This window comes from Hemiscyllium ocellatum, chromosome 9 (assembly GCF_020745735.1).
Source record: "Hemiscyllium ocellatum isolate sHemOce1 chromosome 9, sHemOce1.pat.X.cur, whole genome shotgun sequence".
In the NCBI taxonomy this organism is placed as follows: Eukaryota; Metazoa; Chordata; class Chondrichthyes; order Orectolobiformes; family Hemiscylliidae; genus Hemiscyllium; species Hemiscyllium ocellatum.
Genome location: NC_083409.1, coordinates 90,292,246 through 90,314,130, shown reverse-complemented (window position 1 = coordinate 90,314,130; position 21,885 = coordinate 90,292,246). Strand labels below are relative to the sequence as shown.

Sequence of the window (21,885 nt, the reverse complement as noted above, 5' to 3'; positions counted from 1 at the left end):
TTCCATGTGTATGTACTTTTCCACATGATCTAATTATCTTTGCCATGTTGCTAGAATTAATTTATAATGAAATGAGGTTTTGCAGAGTGAATATAAGAGATTGGGTAGAAGGTTAAAAAAAACCCATCAAAGTACCAATCTCTGGTTTACTTCCAGTGTCAAGTTCTAATGAGGAAAAGGATAAAAGGTTAGGGAGATTTTTTTTATATTTCAAAAATATACTTTATTCATAAATACTTTGATTTATACAACTGGACATGCCGTACATAGGTAAACATTTCATTTCTTTTCATACCAAAACAGAGTAATCATTCCTATTTACAGGTCGGTCTGATTATATTTGAGCTGAGGTGCCAGCAGAGCCCCAGTGACTACGTGGCCCCCTGTTCTTCTTAGGCAGGCAGATGTTACACGGTGGTCTTTCACCACTGCGCCTTGGCGGCAGCTGTCCCAAGCTTCAGCGGATCCCTCAACACGTAGTCCTGCACCTTGGAATGTGCCAGTCTGCAACACTCAGTCGGGGTCAACTCCTTCAGCTGGAAGATCAACAGGTTTCAGACCGCCCAGAGAGCGTCCTTTACCGAGTTGATGATCCTCCAGGCGCAGTTGATGTTCATCTCAGTGTGTGTCCCAGGGAACAGGCTGTAGAGCACGGAGTCCCGAGTCATGCCGCTGCTCGGGACGAACCTCGACAAACACGACTATTCCTCTCCAGACTTCCTCTGCATTGGCAAAAGGTTAGTGCGATAAATCAGTGGCTGAAGAGGTGGTGCAATGTGTAGGGATTCGGTACTTTGGATCACTGCGATCACTACTGGGACAGAAAAAACCTGTTCAGAAAGGATGGGTTTCACCTGAACTGGAAAGGGACCAATATCCTGGCTCATTCTATTTCAGGAGCTTGTAAACTTTTAGAGAGGGGGATTAGGGGTTTTGTAGGTAACAGTGGAAATAGAAAGAAAGATGAAGATGGTGCTGAATCATAAAAATGCAAGTTAATTAGAAAAGACAGGCAAGAGGAAGTCAGAGAAGGAAGTAACTCTGAAGAATTAAACTGTTTTTATTTCAATGCAAGAGGTCTTACAGATAAGGCCGCTGAACTCAGGGCAAGTATGTGAACATGGGGCTGGGATGTTATAACTATTACAGAAACTTGGCTGAGGGAAGGACAGGACTGGCAGCTCAGTGTTCATGGTTTTAGACGTTATAGGAAGAGAGGCAAGGAGTGGGGTGGCATTTTTGATTAAGGAAAACATTAGTCTGTACTTAGAGAAGATATTTCTGAGGGATCATTCAGTGAAAATATCTTGGTAGAAATTAGAAATAAGAAAGGAATGATCACCTTGATGGGGTTGTACTCTAGGCCCCCCCAATAGTCAGAGGGAAACTGAGAAGCAAGTATGTAAATATTTGGAAGAACAATAATGGTATAATAGTCTGGAATTTTCATTTTCCAAACATTAACTGGGACTGCTATAGTGTTAAATGTTTGGATGGTGAAGAATTTGCTAAATGTGTTCAAGAAGATTTTCATTATCAGAATGTGAATGTTTCTACTAGAGAAGGAGCAAAAATTGACATCTTGGGAAATAAGGCAGGGCAAGTGACTGAAGTATTAGTGGGAGACCACTTTGACACGAGTGATCAGAATACAATTAGTTTTAAAATAGTTATGGAAAAGAATAAGGCTTTCATAAAAGTTAAATTTCTTAACTGGAGTAGGCAAATTTTAAGGGAATGAAACAAACACTTTCAAAAGTTGATTGGAATAGACTGTTCACAGATAAAGGGTCAACTGACAAGTGGAGGCCTGAAAGGTATGATACCGAGGGTTCAGAGATATTATAGAACATAGAAAGATACAGCGCAGTACAGGCCCTTCGGCCCTCGATGTTGCGCCGACCGAATCCTACCTAACCTACACTAGCCCAATAACTTCCAAATGCCTATCCAATGCCCGCTTAAATGACCATAAAGGAGAGTTCACCACTGCTACTGGCAGGGCATTCCATGAACTCACAACCCGCTGTGTAAAGAATCTACCCCTAACATCTGTCCTATACCTACCACCCCTTAATTTAAAGCTGTGTCCCCTAGTAACACCTGACTCCATTAGCGGTAAAAGGTTCTCAGTGTCGACCCTATCTAAACCCCTAATCATCTTATACACCTCTATCAAATCTCCCCTAAACCTTCTCTTCTCCAATGAGAACAGCCCCAAGTGCCTCAGCCTTTCCTCATAAGATTTTCCTACCATTCCAGGCAACATCCTGGTAAACCTCCTCTGCACTCGTTCCAATGCCTCCACATCCTTCCTATAGTATGGCGATCAAAACTGCACACAATACTCCAGATGAGGCCGCACCAGAGTCTTATACAGTTGCAACATGACCTCAGGACTCCGGAACTCAATTCCTCTACCAATAAAGCCCAGTACACCATATGCCTTCCTCACAGCACTATTTACCTGGGTGGCAACTTTCAGAGATCTGTGTACATGGACACCAAGATCCCTCTGCTCATCCACACTACCAAGTAGCCTACCATTAGCCCAGTAATCCATCTTCTTGTTACTCCTACCAAAGTGAATGACTTCACACTTAGCTACATTGAATTCCATTTGCCACATTTCTGCCCAGCTCTGTAACTTATCTATATCCCGCTGTAACCTACCACTTCCTTCCTCACTATCCACAACTCCACCGACTTTTGTGTCATCCGCAAACTTGCTTACCCAGCTTTCAAGCCCTTCCTCTAGATCATTTATAAAGATAACAAAAAGCAATGGTCCCAAAACAGATCCTTGTGGTACACCGCTCGTAACTGCACTCCAAGATGAACATAGTCCATCAACTACTACCCTCTGTCTCCTTCCAGCCAGCCAATTCCTAATCCAAACCTCTAATGTATCCTCAATGCCATACCTCCGTAGTTTTAGCATTAGCCTACCATGGGGAACCTTATCGAACGCCTTACTAAAATCCATATACACAACATCTACTGCTTTACCCTCGTCCACTTCCTTAGTCACCTTCTCAAAGAACTCAATAAGGTTTGTGAGGCACGACCTGCCCTTCACAAAACCATGCTGGCTATCCTTGATCACGTTATTCCTATCCAGATGTTCATAAATCTTATCCCTTACCATTCTCTCTAAGACTTTGCCCACCACTGAAGTCAGACTCACTGGCCTATAGTTACTAGGGCTATCCCTACTCCCTTTCTTGAACAAGGGGACCACATTCGCTATCCTCCAGTCCTCTGGTACTATTCCCGTTGACAATGACGACATAAAAATCCAGGCCAATGGCTCTGCTATCTCGTCCCTAGCTTCCCATAGGATCCTAGGGTAAATGCCATCAGGCCCAGGAGACTTATCTATTTTCATCCTCTCCAATATTCCCAGAACCTCTTCCCTGCATATTTCCAGGCCATCCATTCTAATCATTTGTGACTCCATATTCACATCAGCAACAGTGAATACTGATGAAAAGTATTCTTGTTCCTGATAAAGTGAAGAGCAAGGCTGGTAAGAGTAGAGAACGCTGGATGAATAAAGATATTGAGGATATAGTCAAGAATAAGAAAGAATCATATATTAAATATAGACAACTGGATCAAATGAGTATTTTGGAGGTCATACTGTGGCTGTACAGGACATTGATTAGGCCACTTTTGGAATATTGTGTGTAATTCTGGTCTCCTTCCTGTTGGAAACATGTTGTGAAACTTGAAAGGGTTCAGAAAAGATTTACAAAGATGTTGCCAGGGTTGGAGGATTTGAGCAATAGGGAGAGGCTGAACAGGCTGGGGCTGTTTTCCCTGGAGCGTCAGAGGCTGAGGGGTGACCTTGTAGAGGTTTATAAAATCATGAGGGGCACGGATAGGGTAAATAGACAAGGTATTTTCTCTGGAGTGGGGGATATCCATTACTAGAGGGCATAGGTTTAGGGTGAGAGGAGAAAGATATAAAGAGACCTAAGGGGCAACATTTTCACACAGAGAGTGGTGCGTGTATGGAATGAGCTGCCAGAGGAAGTGGTGGAGGCTGGTACAACTACAACATTGTTGCTAGGGATGGAAGGTTTGAGATATAAAATTAGACAGGAAAGGCTGGGTCTTCTTTCACTGAAGCGTAAGAAGTTTGAGGGGTGATGTTATTGAGGTTTATAAAATCATGAGGGGCAGGGATAGGTGAATGAGAAGGGTCTTTTTCAAAAGTAGGAGGCAAATTTTTAAGTAAGAGAAGAAAGCTGTAAGAAGGACATGAGGGGCAACTTGTTTTACACAGTGAGTGGTTCATGTGGGGGTGAACTACCAGAGAAAGTAGTGGATGCAGGTACAGTTACAACTTTAAAGAATAGACAGGAAAGGTTTGGAGGTAAATGGGCCCAATTCAGGGAAGTGGGACTTGTTTAGTTGGGAACATGGTCGGCATAGACAAATTGGACTGAAGGGCCTGTTTCACTGCTATGTAACTCTATGAAATACAATACTTTTCATTGTATTTTGTAACAAGATACACATGACAACAAATAATATCAAATTAGAGGCAGTAACCTTGAACCAAACCATTTTTGAGCTGAATCATTTCCATACTTGGATCATAATTCATTTTTTTCCTCTCTATATAGATACGGGAGAAATGAGCGCTAAGAAATGACGTGAAATTTAGGGAGAACGATAATGATTCAGTCGGTAGTCGTTCATGTGAACGTGGAAAATATGACCAACTTTTTTTTCTCTGCTTCATCCTGATGGCCGGAGTGAACTGCCAGCCCTTGTGTAAATCTTTATATTATTTTTTTTCGCGTTTGTTAGTCACAAGTTGTCAATGACACGGCCGCTTTGAGGTCGTCTCTTTATTCCTCCCCCCCCACCCACCGTTTAACAAATGAACGTTCAGATTGCCATCAGTATAACCCCCCTCCCTCCACTTTACTGATCTCATCTCTCCATCCAACCGGCAACTCCCTGCCCTCGGCTCAGGGGCCGTCTCTCCATCAGCTGATCGAAGGGTTGGGCCAGACAAGTTAACTTTGGGACTGTCTTCCTTTTACTGAAGCCGCGGCGAGTGTGAGAGTTGCTGCTGAGTGAATCCCGGTAAGAACCCAGCCGTCCTGCCTTCCTCCTTGAGTGAGTGAGTGAGTGAGTGAGTGAGATTACACAGCAAGGCTGAGTTTAATATTACTTGCTCAACGTTTTTTTTTCCCCTCTGCTGGGTGAAGGGTGAGGGACTAGCCGGCTTCTGTTCAGGGCCGATCAGAAGTGTAACAAGTCGCGTTCAAAAAGAGGGGGGTTTCAGCTTTTTCCCTGTCCTTCTAGCCCCTGAACCTAAATGTGAGTATCCGCTGTAACTCAACGCTGCTTCAGATCCTCAGAAACCGATCTTTCTGAACAGTCTCTCTCCTGTTTCTGTCTTCCATGTGCTTATTTGGACTGAGGCGTGTTTTTTTATTTTGGTCGTTTTGGAAAGATTAAGTTTTTTCCGACGGGGTTGACTGTGCCGCTACCTGTGTCCCCACGATGGTTTGAATGGACTTTAGAGAACCCTTTTTTTTTGTTTGAAAATACTTGAATTCCATCTGTCACTCATTTCCGGCCTTTAATATCCCGGCAGAACTTTCTGTTGAAGACACTCCATTCATTTTGCTGAAGCACCTCCCTTTCCTTCGCTGTTGCAAATGTGATAAAACACCCGATCCTCAGGCGTGGGATTGGTTGGGCCACACACCCAATTGGTTTGGCTAAGGCAAGAAATTCTTGTTCGGGGAGGATTGTTCAGAAAAGTTTCAGCGATGCTATGTTAAGTTTTTGAACTTGAGTAACTGAACAAAGTTACTCAAAGGTTTGAGTTAATGATAACTCCTGACATTTTGAAAGTTGCTTTGGATACCTTGATCTCCTTGAGAATTCCCAATGCTGTGTACACCAATTTTTTTTCTCTCTCCTTTCTCTCCTCCTCCCCTGCCCCTGACAAAGTTTGGCTTCCAATTTTGTTTTTACAGTTTAAATTCCCTGACTACTTTTTTAAAGAGTCCGCATTTGCTAAATGCTGTGCCAATATCTTCAAGAACGTGGAACATCTGCCTTTGGGAAAACCTGCGTTCACAAATCCACTTTTCACTCGTGGGGCTTGGATGTACCTGCTGGTCAGAATATAGATTCTGGATTAGTGGTGCTGGAAGAGCACAGCAGTTCAGGCAGCATCTGAGGAGCAGTAAAACCGATGTTTCGGGCAAAGGCCCTTTGCCCGAAACATCGGTTTTACTGCTCCTCAGATGCTGCCTGAACTGCTGTGCTCTTCCAGCACCACTAATCCAGAATCTGGTTTTTCCAGAATCTGCAGTCATTGTTTTTACCTGGTCAGAATAGAAAGTTTGCCCTGATTCACCTTAAAGGTGGTGGCGAATGGCTGTAGACCATGTGTTGTAAGTAGACCCCATGCCCTTGGAGTGGAATTCCAGGACTTGGCCTAGTGATGGTGCAGGAAGTTTTTTTTGGCTTTGCCCAGGTAAGGATGATTGCCTTGGAGAGAATTGCAGGTAACTAATTCCCCATGTATTTGCTACCCTTGATAATCTAGATGGAAGAAGTCCTGTTTGGAAGATGCTATTTCAGGATCTTTGAATTTTTGCAGCATATCTTGTAGATAGTAGCAGCAGTGTGCACTGAGTTTGTACCTGGATGGATTGTTTTAGTGCAACAACATTGTGTTTTCAAAGTAATGCAGCAAGTCTTTTTTTTTAAAAAAAAAATGCAACTGTTGGTCACCGAGTGGTTAGTATGCTCTCTCTTGCTTTATAAAAAGCCAGGAAATTGTGCAAAACTAAAACACTAGATTGGCTTTGTTGGATTATGTCTACTTTGGGCAAAACACTGCAGGTTTCAGGAAAAAGGAGTATTAATTCCAGAACTGCAATTGTGCTAACTGGATCAGAGATTTGAGGCATTTTGAAATGAATGACTTTAGATTTGAAGGTGGTGATAGCATAAATATTTTGCCATTGGCAAAAGAACCAAGATGTAAGGAAAACCTTTTTTGAGATTAGGATTTGATGTTTACACTGTATGGGATGGTGAAAATGGATTGGGTAGCAGCCTTAAAGTTGAATCAATATTTGAACGAGAAAACGTAGGTATGCAAGAAACAAACAGAAGTGAGGCTAATTGGATTGTTCTGTTCCTTATCAGATGTCTGACTTTTTAAATGGTTCTCCACTGCAATATTCTAGGCTGATTTGAGCTCAAAAAGGGAAGCTTTAATTTGTGGAGATCAGCACACTCTTTCTGTTGAGTTGAGCTGCCACTAGGTGTAACTCTACAAATTTAGAAATCAGGATTAAACTAAACCCAATTCAAGTTTCTCCTTCACATCCCTCAGCCCTGAGGAATAATCAGGTTTTGGCCATTCAGGACTAAGTGTTGGAAGTATCATTGACAGTGCTGTCAAGTGGCATTTGCTCCACAATAACCTGATTGTTGATGTTCATTTGGGCTTCCACCAGAAACCACTTGATACATACCTTGGTTAAAAGAGCTGAATTCTAGATTGCGTTGACAGGAGCCAGAGGAATGACTGAACCAATAGCTGGAATTGTACCTTGCACAAGGTGTTGGAGGCAAAACACTTCAGCTGTCTATAACGCTGCAGGCACTCAAGAATCTTGGGCTCTCTTCAGCTGCTTGATCAATGATCATCCATCCATTTCAAGGCCTGACTAGGGGTGTTCACTGTAGTGATAGCAGCCATTTGTAACATGGCTGAAGTGGCCCAGGCAATAAGACATGAGCAGCATTCAGGCTTGGGCAGATATTTGGTACAAATGTTAATTGCCCTACTTAAATGTCAGGAACTAACTATATTTCTAAGAATTTAACCACCACCTCTTTGGCATAAGCAGCATTAACATTGCCTCACCTAAATCTTGGGGTCACCATGTCTTGAATTGCCATATGTTTATAGCATTGCGGCAGTAAAAGCACAGAATGAGAGAAGGGAATTTGCGAACAGCTGCTTTCCTGACAGCCTCATGTGTAAAAGTTGCCAGTGTATTCTTTTGCATTGGTCAACTCCATTCTAAATTTTTAAAATTCTACACCATCCATTGGCACATTTCTCACTTGCCATTGGCACATCTTAGCAACTTGTCAAAACTCCTTTGATTTTTTTAAAAATGCAACATGCTTTCTGATCTGTACTTGGAGTTTTTCTTTAAAGCTACTTGTTTTCATGCTGCTTAAGTGGGAAGTAAATGTTACATTTGCAACATTGTTTCTGTCAGATAAGGGATCTTGGTTGTTTAGATACATGTTGTCATCTTGTTTGGAAAGAAATGCATAGCTTATGAATCTCATGGCCTGAGTAACCTTAAATATTGGATTGGAGAAATATTTTAAATACTTGTGGCAAATAAGTGTTAGTATTGAGACAGAACACTTGTCACAGCAAGACTTCCTTTTAATTGAGAAATAATGGGCTATTGTGATTTTAAAAATTCAGAACTGAGTGCCTTCAGGAAAGGAATGCTGAAGTGTATTTTCATCCTTGACAGAAGGTGGGCTTCAGTTTAGCATATCTCAAGATGCCTAGATGTCCAGGATGTAAATTTGGATACTCTTTTCAGCCTAAGAGATAACCAGAATTAACTTTGGAATATCAGGCATGACCTTTCCACTAATGAGTTGGAAGAGGTTAACCAGAAAGTCTAAAGTTTTCAAGCCCATGGAACTGAGGGCAAACTGTTGACCTCTAGAAATTACCTGCTGACCTGTGTTGGAGGTAATCTGTCAATGCAAATAGCTACTTCACGCAAAGGACTATACTGGGCTTCAACTAGTCACCAGGTAAAAAATGAGGTCTGCAGATGCTGGAGATCACAGTTGAAAATGTGTTGCTAATTAAAGCACAGCAGGTTACGCAGCATCCAAGGAATAGGAAATTCGACGTTTCGGGCATAAGCCCTTCATCAGGAATGAGAACTAGTCACCAGTCTTTTATTCCTGAGTTTGCATAGGAAACTACATTCAAATTTGCTCAAACAATCAATGTAGATTTTAAGTGTAAGTTAGGTATAGATTAACTAAACAAACTGTAGTGAATGGATTTCAATTTGTGACTTGATTTAACTATTGCTTTCTATCTGAAGGATAGATTGGAACAATTTATTAATGAAGCTATACAACTAGAAGTGCAAATACTTCAGATAGAGAAAGGAAGGTGGTGGGGTCCAAGCACACACTAACCGATTGAAATCCACCAACAAAGTGGATGGAGTGCAGACCACACTAGTAGAAGTTGTGCTATAGCTACAAAGTCCTAGTTTAACCATTGCCAAAATCCTGTAACCAATTCTGGGCCTCAAACTTTTGACCAGATGTAATGATCTCAGGTGTAGGTTTACTTGCCAGTATGATCCAGGACTCAATGGTGAAATTGAGAAATTTCAGACTGTATGGCTTTATTCCCTGGGGATGGGCTGGGTGGGTGGGGGGGGGGGGGGGTGGTGGTGGTGGTAAGAGTATGCTAACAAGGTGTTTTGATTTGAAAAGTTGCCTTTTCATTGGTGTGATAGGAATATCTAGTAATTGGTGGAGTATATCTTAACCTGCAGGTATACCTTAAAATGCTACACTCCCCCCACTTTTTTGAATTGTAGCTTCATTTTGTTTTTGAAATGGTGATTGATGGATCTATTAACTCTTCAGCTGGTGATTTGGCTAAATGATTTGAAGAAAAGTTGGGTCTCCTGGAGCTAAGGTTTCAAAAGAAAGGTTAAACAGGTTTGGGGGGTTAAGTGAACTACTTTTATGTTCCAACACCAGTCATGACCACTTCCTCTATCTTTTTTTAATATGACCATATTCCCTTATTGTACTGAGGTCTTGGAACCCAAATTGCTTTAACTATTATTGGTTCAACCATCCTGGAGAAATACTGTGGATGCTAGTGACTTGAAGTGCTGTTTTTTCTACTGGAGCTGAGTTAAGTTTGTTTTGACTTGATCAATTGTACCATTGGTATCGTGGGAATTTGTGTACATTGGCTGTGCTCACCAATATTTTGGCTGCTGTGAGGTACTTGAGAATGATCTAAGGGCACTGGTGCTAGACAAATGAGTTAGCCAAAAAAGCCATTAAGATCTCCCTTTTCTAAATATTTCTTCATTAAGACATCACTTTCCAAATTGAATTTAATTTTCACAATGGAAAGCAATTTCAAATTTTTGAATATACAATAAATTTGCATCAAGGCTTCCTTTTGAAAGCTGTAAATTTCTGGCTTTGATTACATTTCCTCCCTTGCAGCATGTGGGTGTACTTACATGAATAGACTGCTGTGATTCAAGAAAGTAACTGACCACCACCTTGAGGGCAATTGGGGACAGGCAGTAAGATCCAGTGTCAACTATGTCCTGTGACAGAATATTTTTTAGTCATTGACTTGTTCATTCAGGTTTGGGGTGGCACGGTGGCTCAGTGGTTAGCACTGCTGCCTCTCAGTGCCAGGGATCAGGGTTCAATTCCCACCTCTGGCAACGGTCTGTGTGGAGTTTGCACATTCTCCTTGTCAGTGTGGGTTTTCTTCGGGTGCTCCGGTTTCCTCCCACAGCCCAAAAATGTGCAGTTGGTGAATTGGCTATGCTAAATTATCCAGTGTTAAGTGCATTAGTCAGGGGTAAATGTAGGGGAATGGGTCATGGTGGGTTGCTCTTCAGAGGGTCAGTGTGGACTTGTTGGGCCAAAGGGCCTATTTCCACACTAAGTAACCTTGTTTTTGAATGTAAAACTGGTCTTGGCATGTTTCTGGATGTTTAGACAGTTCTAACACTATTCCCTCTCTTTTTTGAGATAGAGGAAGGTAAGAGGTAGAGAAGTTGCATTACTAATTAGGAGAATGTCATGCTTCCCTCTTGGAGGGCATACTGGAGGGCTCATCCATTGAGATTGAAGTCAAAGTAAAGATGGGTGCAATCACACTAATAGGATTATACAATGGGTTCCTCAACCAAGACATTAAGGAACAAAATATAGACTGGTTATGGAAAGATGAGTTGTCAGTGAGTGATTTTTCCCAGTATTGATTGAGCAAGAGGCCTAGACAAGGCAGAATTTAAATACATACAAGAGGGTTTCTTGAAAACAGTGTGGATAGTCCAACAAGAGGAGGGGCCATAATGAATTGGTATTGGCTAATGAACTTGGTTTTGTTTAGGCCTCACTTAATATGGTGTTCAATCTGGTTGCCACCTTATAGGAAAGACGTGGGGGCTTTCGAGCAGGTGCAGAAGAGGTGTACCAGAATGCTTCCAGGTTTAGAGGATATGAGCTTTAAGGAGAGGCTAGAAAAACCTGGGTGGTTTTCTTTTCTGGAATGGTGGAGACTTGCTAGAGGGCTACAAAATTGAAATGCATAGATAGGATTGGTCAGGGTCTTCTCGGTTGAAATATCTTACTAGAGGGCATGCAGTTAAGGGTGGTAAGTTCAACGGAGATGAAGGGCAGGGTTTTAAAGAGTGATAGGAATCTGCAGTACAGTACCAAGGGTGGTGTTGGAGGTAGACATGATAAGGGCATTTACGTGATTTTTAGATAAGTGCACAAATATGCAAGGAATGGGCAGATATGGACCAAGGGCAGACAGAAGGGATTAGTTTAATTTGGTGTCATGGTCAGTACACCCATGGCTGAAGAGCCTGTTCCTGTGCTTTACTGTTCTATGTATCCCCATTTAGCCCCCTCCCTCCCCATTTGGAGGGATATGAAATGCTTTTAGTTGCCTAGACCTTGGGTATGCTTTTTCTTGACAGTTGATTATTTCCCCAGTCATCTGAAGTTCCTGAATCCTGCCATGCCTGTCCTGCACCCTAATCAATTTGTCTTTTAAAAGACTTCTGCATTGTGGATTTACCCTCAAACAGCTGCTCCCAACTCATATTCTCTATTTGCCTAATTTGATTGTAATTGCCCCCTTGCCTGCCAAAGTTTAACACCATTTGAGGTCCACTCTTGTCCTTATCCATAAATATCTAAATTTGTTGAATTAGTCTGTTTACAGCTTGGAAACAGGTCCTTTGATCCCACTTGTCCATGCTGACCAGGTATCTAAATTAATCTAGTCTCATTTGTCAGCATTTGGCCCATATCCCCCTCCACTGTTCCAATTCATACACCCATCCAGATGTCTTTACATGTAACTGTACCAGCCTTCCCTTCCTCTGGCAGCTTGTTCCATACATGTGCCACCCTCTGGAAAAAAATTGCCACTTGGGTCCCTGTTTAAATCTATCTTTTCACCTTCAATCTTTGTCCTCCTAGGTTTGTACTCACCCAGGGGAAAAAACCTTGACCATTCACTTTATCAATTCCCCTCATATCTTTAAATTTCTAAGGTTGCCTCTGTTGCAAGGCCAATATTCCTAAAATCCTGTTAGACTTGCTTTTATAACTAAGTTCAAGTCCATCCTGCTGGATGTGGCAAGTGAGTTTATGTAGAGAAGCTGGTTTGTTACTGTCCGGTTTTGTTATTGGATGAATAGTTTGGCAAGTCGCACCTACGTCTGAAGGATTTGTTCTAGCCAATGCTGGAGTTCCTTGACGAAGAGACATTAAATACCTGGAAACTATATGCTTTGAGTAAAACCGAATGTTGGGACATATTGACGTTTTAGGGAGGCCAGCAAGGTGAAGAAACACATTATTGTATTTGAAGTGAATGAAGCTGAATAACCTAAAGAAATAAACTTTGCCCTTTAATATCCAGCTTGTACAATTTTCTGAGAACCACTTTGATAAACCATTGTCAAACCTGCAATTGTTTCCAGACTAAGTCTTGTATACTGCAAGATTTAAGATTCTTCAAAGGGGACTTTGGCACAGCTAGTTTAGAAGCTTGTGCTCTTCAATTATGCTTGTGATTAATTCCAGAATCAACTTTGGAGGATTAAAATTAATTCTATTTTGAAGTGAACCAAATAGATATGTATGTTTAAATGCTACTATCCTAGCTACACAGCACAAATTTGATCTTAATCAATTCCTATGGAACTAGAAGGAAATCTTGTAAAAAGAAATCAATCTTGGCCACAAGTTTAATGACCGGGCAGAAGGTCTCAGTGTGACTTAAAATCAACATTCCTAACCTTCACCAGCTTTCCCCCCACCCTGAAGAAAAATTGACGTTGCCTTTTTGTATATTGTATCTGGGAGTAGTGACAACTTTCCACTTTTGGACTGCTTGAACTAACATTTGAAAGATGCTGTTTATTTTTTTAAACCTGCAAGCCTTTTCTTTACTCCTATAGTCTGGCTGTGTAGTTTCCAGCTTTTCCCACTTACAGCCTCAAATTCAATAAAGGGGTGAACTTCTCCCAGTGGTGCCCTTTACTCGAGTATAAAGGGGGTATGTATTTACATTATTATTGGCAATGTACCTGGACTGGGCACCAGGTGTCAAATTTGAGGATGAATTTGAGTTGAATTTAATAATTCCAATTCTATACATTAGTATTGGCTGTTTTTAATCACTCTCGTTTTTAGTTAATGCTTGGATGGGTGATCAGTGCAATAATGTGACCTATTCATGGTTTTTTTTGTATTTTAACAAACTTAGTGATCTGAGCATGTCTGTATCTTGGATATGAGAAGTATTAGTCTGAATTGAGGGTAAGATGCAGAGTTGCTTAGTTTTGAATACTATCCAGTTTCTTTGCGTTTGGAGTTTGCCATTAATGCAGTACTTACTTACAGAAAAGTGGTGATATATTTGAACATTCACTTCACCTTTTATCAATTGTTTTTAGTCTCCAGCACTGCCTCTACAGAGTAGCACATGAGTGCTATGCCAATGTGTGTCTTCTCCAACCTTGTCCACGCACAGAATGTCCAAGAAAGCAATATTCCTCATTTAAAATACTTAGGCAATTTTATAAATGAAAGCAATCTTACTTTCTCTTCCAGTTGGAGTGAAATTTTTTTTGTGATAAACCAATTCTCAACAGATGAGGTCCCATGCTTCATGGGGGTAGAGGGGGGGGAAGGAGTGATATTTCATGAATATGATTAAAGTCAGTTGGCTGCTGAGTTTACTGTGGTGTATTCATATTCTAATATATTGTTCACATTCCAATGTTGTGTGGTTAGTGACCACATGACACCAAACAGTTTGACCAAAAATCTTCAACTGTGCCTCCCTCTTTGACAAACTGGTTGATTTTAATTTTGTATATTTTTTCCTGTAATTATGCCCAGGATTTGAAGCTAATAGAAAGCATTTTATTTCACAAGTTGACAAAGCAAAGGCAGAATACTAGATGCTGGAAACACTCAGCAGGTCTGGTAACTTCTGTGAAGAGGAATTAGGAGTAGACCTTTTGGCAACTCTACTTACTCCACCATTTTAATAAGATCATGTTTGAATGATTATGGCATCAAATCCATATGGACTTACCCATAACTTTATTCTTGACAGCAAGTGCAACCTGCCTTCAAAGTATCCTCAGCACATGTTCTGGCTTTTGAGAGATTTAACCCTTTTTTTTTAAAATAAAAAAAGCCTCAAACAAGAGCAGACTGCCTTCAAGATGAAGTTCTCTTGTTCTAAGTTGTTCTCCAAAGAATCATTGAATCCTATATTGCAGAAGCAAACTATTTGGCCCCTTGAGTGCACACTGACCCTTTGGAAGAGTGTTCCACCTGGACCCACCCCTTGCCCTATCACATGGCTTACCATGTTTTAGTGAGACAAGGTAGATGCAACCTGCTACGTTTGTCATGAATGAGGTTGGATTCTAACTCTAGATTACTGCATCAGTGGGGAGTGTTTTATGCCAAGATTGTGGATTTTTTTTTTTAAAAAGTGACCTTTCTCTTTTGAGGTCTGACATGACTAGTACTGAAAGAAAAATGTGTATGGGGGGGATGTCTATGGAACTCTTTTACTGACCTGTGGGGAACTTGGTGTTGTTGCAGTACAAGTCACAGGATTGTGATAAGAATCATGACTCTCCAATTAAAGTCTGGAATGCAGAATATGACCTTAGCAGCAAACCCCCTGGGCTACATTCCCATAAAGTAGCATTTTAGTTCATCTTTTGCCTTTACTTAACTTTAGAAATCTGGGCTATGATTATCTTATACTGTCCTGAAATTAGCATTCTCCTTTCCACCCCCCCCCCCCCCCTGCCAAGTCTACTTGCAATTACTTTGAGGATCCCAAGCTAATCTTTCTCCTCAAAGCACATTGAAAATATTACCACCAGACTGCTGCTTATGTGCCTCTTCCACAATTTCCTTTTTAAATTACTTCAATATGCTTTGTCCTCCATAGTGCTTCTCTGCACTGGTCAAAATGGTCAATTTCATGACTGACTAATAATCCATTTCTTGTACTACTTGACTACTGCACAGCCCTGAATGCAATTCACTTTTCCCTCATGGTTTGTACACCTTGGCGTCCATAAGGTAGAGATGAAAGTCTAATATTTATATTGACGTCACCAGATTTATTTCCTGTGAAACTGCAGCCAGCATTTTGCTGAAGGTATAGATGAACCATTGCTTGCTTCAATTAAGCTATCGAGATTAAAGTCATACCATAGAGTTCAGTAATCCTGATTTGAGTTTAAATTCAAGTTTTGTAAGAATTGGCATGCAAGTTTGCAGATGACACCAACATTGGAGGTGTGATGTACAGCAAAGGTTACCTCCGATTACAACAGGATCTTGGCCAGATGGGCCAGTGGGCTGAGAAGTGGCAGATGGAGTTTAATTCGGATAAATGCGAGGTGCTGCACTTTGGGAAAGCAAATCTTAGCAGGACTTGCACTTGATAACGTCCTAGGGAATATTGTTGAACAAAGGCCTTGGAGTGCAGGTTCTGTTGTAGAGAAAAGAGGATCACCAGGAGTTGCAGAGTTCAAGAAGTAAGTCTTTTATTTGCAAACAGAAACCTTAACACTGAGAAAGCAGATTCTCAAATGCCCCTGAACCTCAGTCTGTGGACTTTTATATTTTTTATCATGTTTCTGTTAGCTTATCAGCATGTCCAACTATATTAATCAAAGTACCTCTCCACTATGCAATAAACCAGTGATGTTAGTTCTCATTATCTCTTTAGTTGTACATTCTACTTAATGTTATTCTAATGTCAGTTACATATTTATTGCTAACTCTGCTACAGTAATCTTTCTATTCAAGACTAACCTATCATGATAGATATTAGCTATTCCATCTATTACTATAGTTTCCTGTCTCAAGATGACTCTACTAATTACTAGATATTTTAATGTCATGTCCCAAATACTTATGGTCCCGATCTTGTCATAATGACACTTAACAGAGAAACTTGCTTTATTACTTATCTCATCTCACCATGGTGATCTTTCAGCCTTTACCTTCCTCTGCTAATTGGTGTAAGTGTTCTCCACTATGGTTATCCCATCTTGCCTTCTACAGATTGCCAGTGGTCTTCATGCTTTAACACTTCCTATGCTTTCATGTTCTTTATTTTCCATAGTTCATCGCTCTTTGAAAGTGGAGTCGCATATAGATAGGATAGGGAAGGCGGCGTTTAGTATGCTTTCCTTTTGGTCAGTGTGTTGAGTACAGGAGTTGGGAGGTCATGTTGCGGCTGTACAGGACATTGGTTAGGCCACTGTTGGGATATTGCATGCAGTTCTGGTCTCCTTCCTATTGGAAAGATGTTGTGAAACTTGAAAGGTTCAGAAAAGATTTACAAGGATGTTGCCAGGGTTGGAGGATTTGAGCTATAGGGAGAGGCTGAACAGGCTGGGGCTGTTTTTCCTGGAGTCAGAGGCTGAGGGGTGATCTTATAGAGGCTTACAAAATTGAGGGTTGGGGTGTCCAGAACTAGAGGGCATAGGTTTTGGGTGAGAGGGGAAGGATATAAGAGACCTATGGGGCAACTTTTTCTCACTGGGTGGTATGTGTATGGAATGAGCTGCCAGAGGAAGTGGTGGAGGCTTATAACTGCAACATTTGGATGGGTATATGAATAGGAAGGGTTTGGAGGGATATGGGCTGGATGCTGGCAGGTGAGACTAGATTGGGTTGGGATATCTGATTGGCATGGACATGTTGGACTGAAGGGTCTGTTTCCATGCTGTACATCTGACTGAGGCATAGAACATAGAAGGATACAGCGCAGTACAGGCCCTTCGGCCCTCGATGTTGCGCCGACCGAATCCTACCTAACCTATACTAGCCCAATAACTTCCAAATGCCTATCCAATGCCCGCTTAAATGACCATAAAGAAGGAGAGTTCACCACTGATACGGGCAGGGCATTCCATGAACTCACAACCCGCTGTGTGAAGAATCTACCCCTAACATCTGTCCTATACCTACCACCCCTTAATTTAAAGCTATGTCCCCTAGTAACACCTGACTCCATTAGCGGTAAAAGATTCTTAGTATCTACCCTATCTAAACCCCTAATCATCTTATACACTTCTATCAGATCTCCCCTAAACCTTCTCTTCTCCAATGAGAACAGCCCCAAGTGCCTCAGCCTTTCCTCATAAGATTTTCCTACCATTCCAGGCAACATCCTGGTAAACCTCCTCTGCACTCGTTCTAAAGCTTCCACATCCTTCCTATAGTATGGCGACCAAAACTGCACACAATACTCCAGATGAGGCCTCACCAGAGTCTTATACAACTGCAACATGACCTCAGGACTCCGGAACTCAATTCCTCTACCAATAAAGCCCAGTACACCATATGCCTTCCTCACAGCACTATTTACCTGGGTGGCAACTTTCAGAGATCTGTGTACATAGACACCAAGATCCCTCTGCTCATCCACACTACCAAGTAGCCTACCATTAGCCCAGTAATCCATCATCTTGTTATTCCTACCAAAGTGAACGACTTCGCACTTAGCTACATTGAATTCCATTTGCCACATTTCCGCCCAGCTCTGCAACTTATCTATATCCCGCTGTAACCTACCATGCTCCCTGTCTGATTTTGTTGACTGAGTCAATGAATCTTCAGGGAAGAAAATGCACTATTTCTACTGTACCCCCTCAACTGATTCTTGTCTACCCATCTGCAACTTTGAAATAACCTAGCAATTGATTAGAAAACCATTTACCACAAGTATGGTGATTTTTAAAAAGTCCACTATCCTAAAGCAGTTCAGTTTAGAGGATAAACTGTCTTGGGAACGCTAACCATGCTTAGCAAAGCAGAATGCTGTATTTGTATTGAAGTGGGGTGAGTGCAAACAGCCCAGGAATAAGAAAACAGCAAATTTACTCTAGTGCATGCATACAGTTCACATGTAAACTGATTAATTAATCAATTTCATATTGAAATAGGTGTAAACATTTCAGCTTGGCTCAGCCATGACTACATTTGAATGTTGGTCTTGCTGTACTTACCATTCCTTGATTCCCTGAAATCTGATCACCTTAGTTAAGCATATTGATGACACAGCATCCCTATTGCCCAAGTGGTCAACCTGAGGTTGAGACCAATCCTCCTTTTACTAAGTTTTCCAGCCAAAACAAACATATATTCAACCTGTAGACCATCAACTGCAGGTTTTCAAACTCCAGGCACAGGCATATCATAAGACAGGTCTACTCCATCTCTCTCCCATGTAAGCAAGTTCTTCATCTTGGAAATTCAGCCTAATATGCGTTTTCTAGAGTTTTCCTCCATTCTGGATCAGTGGTGCTGGAAGAGCACAGCAGTTCAGGCAGCATCCAATGAGCAGCGAAATCGACGTTTTGGGCAAAAGCCCTTCAGGAATAAAGGCAGTGAGCTGGAAGCATGGAGAGATAAGCTAGAGGAGGGTGGGGGTGGGGAGAGAGTAGCATAGAGTACAATGGGTGAGTGGGGGAGGAGATGAAGGTGATAGGTCAGGGAGGAGAGGGTGGAGTGGATAGGTGGAAAAGAAGATAAGCCGGTTGAACAAGTCCGGACAAGTCATGGGGACAGTGCTGAGCTGGAAGTTTGAAGCTAGGATGAGGTGGGGGAAGGGGAAATGAGGAAGCTGTTGAAGTCCACGTTGGTGCCATGGGGTTGAAGTCTTCTGAGGCGGAAGATGAGGCGTTCTTCCTCCGGGCGTCTGGTGGTGAGGGAGCGGTGGTGAAGGAGGCCCAGGAACTCCATGTCCTCAGCAGAGTGGGAGGGGGAGTTGAAATGTTGGGCCACGGGGCGGTGTGGTTGATTTGGTGCAGGTGTCCGAGATGTTCCCTAAAGCGTTCTGCTAGGAGGCGCCCAGTCTCCCCAATGTAGAGGAGACCGCATTGAGAGCAACGGATACAATAAATGATATTAGTGGATGTGCAGGTAAAACTTTGGATGTGGAAGGCTCCTTTAGGGCCTTGGATAGAGGTAAGGGAGGAGGTATGAGCACAGGTTTTACAGTTCCTGTGGTGGCAGGGGAAAGTGCCAGGATGGGAGGGTGGGTCGCAGGGGGGCGTGGACGTGACTAGGTAGTCACGGAGGGAACGGTTTTTGCAGAAGGTGGGGAGGGAAATATATCCCTGGTGGTGGGGTCTTTTTGGAGGTGGCAGAAATGTCGGCGGATGATTTGGTTTATGTGAAGGTTGGTGGGGTGGAAGGTGAGCACCAGAGGCGTTCTGTCCTTGTTACGGTTGGAGAGGTGTGGTCTGAGGGCAGAGGTGCAGGATGTGGACGAGATGCGTTGGAGGGCATCTTTAACCACGTGGGAAGGGAAATTGCGGTTTCTAAAGAAGGAGGCCATCTGGTGTGTTCTGTGGTGTAAGACATTAACTTGTATTCCTTTGAACATTTCAGCAGGGTTAGTAGCTAGCTTGTGGATAAACTTTCTATACTAAGAAATGACCAATAATGATGCTGTTTGAGAGGAATATTGCTAATAATCGTTGTTCTAATATAACATTGATGCTTCTATGCACTTGAATAGACCAGTTTGCCACTTTCACTTCTGGGCTGACTTTTTTCTTCAGTTTTGTACCATCACATCTACTCGGTTAATAAACGTAAAGGGTGACACTCTACACTTTATTTTCTGTGAAAATGTTAAATCCAGTTATTTCCTTCCCCCACTTGTTCTTCCCATCCAATGTTTTTGTTAGCATACAACTAATCCCATCACTGATTCAAATTGTATGATCTAGATCATAATGAAATAGGAGCTTTGTGAAAAAGCTAGATTAATGACGTGAATGGAGCAACGTCCTTGTAGGAGGCACTTTGCAATGCAGTATCTAACCAGTTCGCTTCAGCCTTAACAATGCAGATTACTCTGGCTTGTTATACATCAGAACAACTTCTTCTTTATGTGGACAATAGCTTAACTGTTATAGAAACACAGCTGCCTGAATTATTTTAAAGAACAATAAATGGTCTGACATTATTGAATGCAGAAATGGAAAGCCTTGGCATACATGTTTACTGTAATAGTGTCTCATTTTTTCAATAATTGAATTTTACTGTGAAGTGTCTTTGCTCACTGGCAGCCTTAGTGTTAAGGCCAGTTAAAAGAGCATCAGTAATCCTGGGGCCTATAATTCTGAAAAGTTGACTGTTCTCACTTCACCCCTTCCTCCCAAAATAACTCATTCTGCCTAGAAGTATGATTATAAATCATCAAGATGATGGCCATATGTTTAATCTAACAAGATTCCATTACACAATTTTAAAACTGTGGAGCTTTGTGGTGTTGAATAATGTTGCAATATTTAAGTTGAAAGATTCCCCTGTGTCCTGGGCACGTTACCCCAAGGCAACTTCACTAAAACCGGTTGCTCGGTTATGCTAGTGACTGGAGTTCTCATGCAGCCATGGCTACACTTGTCAAGTACTTAATTTGGGTCCAAACTTGTTTAAGGCATCCTGAAGTTTGACCGCACCTCACGTATGAAAGTAACTTAATTGAAGCTTCTCTCTTGCATTTTTGACCAGAGCTGAATGACCTATTATTGAGATAATCTAGATTAGATTAGATTAGATTAGACTTAGTGTGGAAACAGGCCCTTCGGCCCAACAAGTCCACACCGACCCGCCGAAGCGAAACCCACCCATACCCCTACATTTACCCCTTACCTAACACTACGGGCAATTTAGCATGGCCAATTCACCTGACCCGCACATCTTTGGACTGTGGGAGGAAACCGGAGCACCCGGGGGAAACCCACGCAGACACGGGGAGAACGTGCAAACTCCACACAGTCAGGAATTGAACCCGGGTCTCAGGTGCTGTGAGGCAGCAGTGCTAACCACTGTGCCACCGTGGGAGAGCACTTGAAAGATGAGAACAAATTTCCATTAGTTTTCAAATGCCATTTGAAGAAAAACTAAAGCTTGTTTCTGTTAGGGCTTTTGCACACTTGTCTTTTTTTTCCTCTTCCTACATCTTTGGGTTGTAACCATTTCAAATGTTGAGGCGTTTTGTGTAATAACTTTTTGGTTATTAAGCTAAAAAGTTCTTTGTTGTTTGGCACATTGTAGAATAATACAAGTGATGTCTGACCCATGATGTTTACCTGACGATCATCTGTTCCTACTCTATATTGTATTGCCTGAGGTTATATTTCTCATGATGAGGTAATGTGAGAAATTCCTCATCCATTTTGACTTGGGACCCTTGGGGTGCCATTGCCCAAGGCTTGCAGTTGATGACTAAACATGAACCTAAAATTGCTTCTGTAGTTTCCTCTGATCTTTGATCAATGTCTTCTACTTCCCCATCTTTAACAGTAAACGGCTAAAATAAACTGGTCACAAGTGGCACATGCTGTATCGTCCCCAGCCTGAAAAAGCACAACGTGACAGCATTGTTGAGGACATGTATTGTTTCACAACTAAAATGTTTGCTCCATAAACTGCTCCCTCCTTAATGGGTTAAGGTTTTAGAACCCCATC

The 21,885-nt window shown here is 41.9% G+C and overlaps 1 protein-coding gene across 2 annotated transcripts in view; it reads left to right on the top strand.

Moving 5' to 3' along the window:
* The first annotated feature begins 5,000 nt into the window (after positions 1–5,000).
* LOC132819150 (elongation of very long chain fatty acids protein 1-like) overlaps positions 5,001–21,885 on the top strand; it is a 78,539-nt gene continuing 61,654 nt past the window's right edge. Inside the window, exon 1 of one of the 2 annotated variants that reach the window (XM_060830559.1) lies at positions 5,001–5,103. The gene's annotated coding sequence lies outside the window, so the exon portion shown is untranslated. The remainder of the gene's footprint in view (positions 5,104–21,885) is intronic. The other variant, XM_060830556.1, reaches the window with a different exon arrangement.